This window comes from Elephantulus edwardii, unplaced genomic scaffold (assembly GCF_000299155.1).
Source record: "Elephantulus edwardii isolate Elephantulus edwardi_28Jun2011 unplaced genomic scaffold, EleEdw1.0 scaffold00032, whole genome shotgun sequence".
Lineage (NCBI taxonomy): Eukaryota > Metazoa > Chordata > Mammalia > Macroscelidea > Macroscelididae > Elephantulus > Elephantulus edwardii.
This window is the reverse complement of record NW_006399782.1, coordinates 8,329,715-8,334,481: the sequence shown is the minus strand read 5'-3', so window position 1 is coordinate 8,334,481 and position 4,767 is coordinate 8,329,715. Positions and strand designations below refer to the sequence as shown.

General features: G+C 40.7%; 1 pseudogene; it reads right to left on the bottom strand.

Moving 5' to 3' along the window:
- Positions 1–1,359: 1,359 nt before the first annotated feature.
- LOC102851082 lies at positions 1,360–4,172 on the bottom strand (annotated as a pseudogene).
- Between the last annotated feature and the right edge of the window lie 595 nt (positions 4,173–4,767).

The following is a 4,767-nucleotide window of genomic DNA, read 5'->3' as shown; positions in this document are numbered from 1 at the left end:
ATCTCATTGCCTCTCACACACCCATCCTGATTACCCCAGTCACTGAATCAATCCACCTCATAGAGGGTCTTCCCCTCCTGTGCTGTCCCTCCACTCTACCCAGCATGATGTCCCTCTCTAAAGACCTGTCTCTCCTTGCAACATGTCCAAAGTATGTCAGGCGAAGCCCCAGAATCCTTGCCTCCAAGGAGCAGCCTGGTTTAATCCTCTCTACGATGAATCTGTTTGTTTTCTTGGCAGTCCATGGTACATTCAATACTCGTCACCATCACCACAGCTCAAAGGCATCAATTCTCCTTCTATCCTCCCTAGTCACTGTCCAACTCTCTGATGCATAAAAAGTGACTGCAAAAACCATGGCCTGTATCAGGTGCACCTTAATCTCCAGAGAAACACCATTGCTCTTGAGTACTTTAGAGAGGTCCCTAACCGCAGACTTTCCCATCGCAATACATTTTTTGATTTCCTGGCTACTGGTGCCAAGAGTGTTGACCGTGGAGCCGAGCAAACTGAAGCTGTGAACACTCTCAATCTCTTCGCCATCCATCCTGATGCTATCGATTGGTCCGGTGGTGAGAATTTTTATCTTCTTGACATTGAGCCACAGTCCATATTGAAGGCTGCAGTCCTTGACCCTCTGCAGTAAATGCATGAGGTCCTCCTCAGTTTCAGTGAGCAACGTTGTGTCATTTGCATAACGCAAATTGTTGATAGATCGTCCACCAATCCTAACGCCACGCAAAGGCTGAAACTACACACTCACAAAACAGTCTGTGTTTACAATAGCGATATTGCTTACAGCCAAAAATGGAAAAGAATCTAAAGTCCATCATCTGATGGATGGATAAAGTATGTTCTCTATCATACAGCAGAATATTATTGGTCAATGTTAAGTACTGATACATGTTTCAACTCTGAAAACATTATTTCAAATCAAAGATGCTATAAATGTCATAATCTGCACGATTCCATTTATAGGAAATGTCTAGAATTGGTAAGTCTACAGATTTCTACCTTAATAAAGTTGCTGAACTCGACTTAATGGCAAATGGTATTTAAAGTTGTTTTTGGGTTTTTGTAAAAGGCAAATCCTAGAAGACTGCAGTAAGATTGCACTTAAAAAAGTTCAAAATCAAGCACAATTCAATAATACATTGTATACAGATGTATAAATATGTGATCTCTCTCTTTCATTGTCATTGGGGTTAAAACTAACTCACAGCTGAGCCTCCAGTGGGTTTCCAAGGCTGATAATCGCATGGGAGGAGGCTGCTCATCTTTCTCTGATGAAGAGCTGGAGACTGGAATTTTTTTTTTTTAAGTGTATAAACTGTTTCTTAACAGACAAGGCCTACAGACTTATTTCTTCTTGGATACATCCACAGTACGGCCCTGGCGGCCAGTGGTCTACGTGTGCTGCCCTCGAGCCTGAGGGCCCCAGAAGCGGCACAGCCCTCTGTGGCACTGATCTCCAGTTGCTCCACGTCTTCTCGGAGCTTGCTGCCCAGACCACTGGCCAGAACCTTCATCCTTCACATCCTTCTGTCTGTTCCAGAATCAGTCTGGAATCTTGTACTGGTGTGGATTCTGCATGATGGTGATCACACTCCACCTCCTCTTCAGTGAGCTCTCCTGTCCTCTTGGTGAGGTCATTGTCCGCTTTCCTCACCACCACGGGAGCATATCTTCGCCCTACACCCTTAATGGCAGTGATAGCAAAGGCTGTTTTCTGCTGCCCATCGATCTTAGTGCTGAGTACTTGCAAAATGTGCTGGAACTTCTCTGGGCTCAACTAGAGACATGGTGGTGGCAGCAGGAGCGGCGTGTAGGCCTCTGTGGAGATTGGATTTTTTGAAAATAAAATAACAAGATGATAGTTTTTAAGCTGAAGTATATCAATAATTACTTTAAATATTAAATATCTGAAGACTCCAATGAAATGACAGAGATTATCCTCACCAGGTAGAAGTGACAGCAGCAACTGAACAGATTAGACAGGCATCCCAGGGGCAGTGAGTTTATGCTAATGTGGGTGGAACAGCCAGCAAAGGAAGGTGAGAGTGGCTGCCAAAAGAATGTCCTCCATGCCACTAAACCAGACCTGCAGAACTTGCTGAGCTGTTGTTGTGTACCCTCTCAACTATGAGTTGTATTAGACTTGACAGCACCTAACAAAATCAACAAAAGGCCAACAACTGGCCTCTAGACATCCTCATATGCATATGAGGGGACTGAAAATACCAAGGATTAGGAAAGGCACACCTTAGTCCTCAAAGTGACATCCTTTGAGAATAGTCCTTAAGTGTTGGCTAGTCAAAAATCCCTCTCATAAAACTAAACAACCCAAAACAACCATGTTAGAATAGCAAAATTTAACAGAAAGCAAGCAACAAATGCTGGTGAGGTTGTGGAGAAACTAGAACACTTATTCACTGCTGGTGGGCATGTAAAATGGTGCAACCACTGTGGAAAATGGTGTGGCGCTTTCTCAAACAGTTGCAAATAGAGATACCATTTGACCCAGCAATTCCACTGCTGGGAATACACCCCAAGAGACCATAAGTGACATCCAAGCAGATATATGCACACCCATGTTTATTGCTGTTTTGTTCACAATAGCAAGGAGTTAGAAACAACCTAAGTGCCCATCAAAAAACGAATGGATAGAGAAGCTGTGGTATATTCACACAATGGAATACTACGCTGCATTGAAAAACAAGGAACTCATGCAATATTATTCAAAATGGGGGACCCTGGAGGACATTATGCTGAGTGAAATATCTCAGTCACAAAAGGACAAATACTGCATGGTGCCACTGTCATAGAATAGGACTGACATCAGGGTTGGGTAAGACTGAAAAAAAACTGGATAAATTGTATATACTGCATTGAAACAGATGAGGGAGTGAACAATTTTAAAGCGATACATGATAGGGTATTATGGTCATCACTAGAGTCCTCAATTAAGGTTGCATAGTGGAGTGTACTCAGGGCAGAGTGGGGGGGTTATTGTATACCAATGAAAGAATTTTTCTTTTACTCTTCAAAGAGAGGAGTGAACTGGAGGGGAGGTCTGGGCAGGGAGAAAAGTGCAACAATGAATGAATGGAAATCTAAAATCTCTGTAAATGTTCATTAAAATTACTAAAATAAAATTTTTTAAAAAAGGATTGATACAGCTATTATAACATTGGTATTTCAAGTATATCATAAATAGTGAAGATATCAAAAGACAGGGCAAGACTTATATCTGTTGTTTATAGGGTCACTAAGAGTTATAATAAATAGGATAACACTTAATAATAACAGCATACATTATAAAGATACTATAATTTCTCATGGGTATTAAAGAAGTAAAATTTATTAAGCTACCAGAAAAAAGACACAAACCTGTAAAAAAACCAAAGGATAGGAAAACCCTGACTGAGGAGAGGACTCATATGTTCCCTAACACCTTGTAGGCCCAAAAACTCTAATTTCTTTAAGCTATATTTTTATATGACCTGGTCCTGAGCTGTTTCACCATTCTGGTTATAGATACTGGAATCAGACAGATTTTAGTTACAGGTCTTTTTAGCTGTGTTAGCTAAAAAGACACTTAATCTTAAGACTTTGGGTTAATGAGAACAGAAATGTGATGAAACTCTGAGGTTTAAAAGACAGATAGATACCAGCAGAAACATGCCATTTAAATTATTAAATAGTGCAGACAACCAGCACTAAATATTAGCATATGGGAGGAAAAGAGATCTCTGGGATAAATTGAACTCTTAAAACTCGGTACTGAAAGATTTCACTTTAAGGACATATATAAGCAAAGACTGAGGTCAATGCAACTAGTAATGAAGACCCTGAATCAAGGAAGCAGGTATTTCAACCCAGAGAGGATGAGATGGGATGGGACTGAAAATAAGGGACAAGCATGGTCGATTCACCCAAGCCCAATCCAACAACGGTCAAGGCCACATTGTGTGACCTTATGAGAGGATGGTGTCATCCACCAACAGAGAACAACTTCCTCATTGCTGTCAAGTTGGAAGTGACCCTCAGCTAATCGTCCATCAGATTTCCGAGGCTTTAAATTACACAGGAGGCGAGTGCCCATGTTTCTCCCTTGAAACTGTTGGTGGATTTGATCTAACAGAGAGGAGGCTCCTGTGGGTTAGTGGCATACTCGCTACAGACGATGCCACCAGAACTCTGTCCAACAGAGGACAAAAATACATAAATCATAGCACATCAAAATAAAGTAATACTGGAGTGTTAGTTAAACAATACTAATTGCCAAGTCTTACAGAAAGGCTTTATATAGCTTAAAAACAGGGATTATATTCAATTTAAAAATAAAAGTACCAGTTCAATCCATGAGTTGATACTGACAGTGACCGGATCAATGGACTCTACGTAATGCCACCAATGTCTGGGAACAAACAAAACCTGAAACAAAACAAAAACCCGTCAGCAGCAGTAGTGGTGTGTTTTTTAATTTAATTCTAGTTAAAATATACATAATAAAATATTCATTAATTCAGCAAATTTTGCATCTATTATTCAGTGACACTGATTATATTCTTCTTTATGTTGTATAACCATTACCACTATCCTTTTCCAAGTTACTCCACTACTGAAATAGTGGAAAATGGAAACTTGACAGAAATTCAGAGCCTCTGATGCAATACTGCCCTTTCCCCTCCTTCCTGCCACTCCAGGTAAACTGTAACAAGCTCTGCTTTCAATCCATTTGCCTAATCCAGTACACAGTACTTG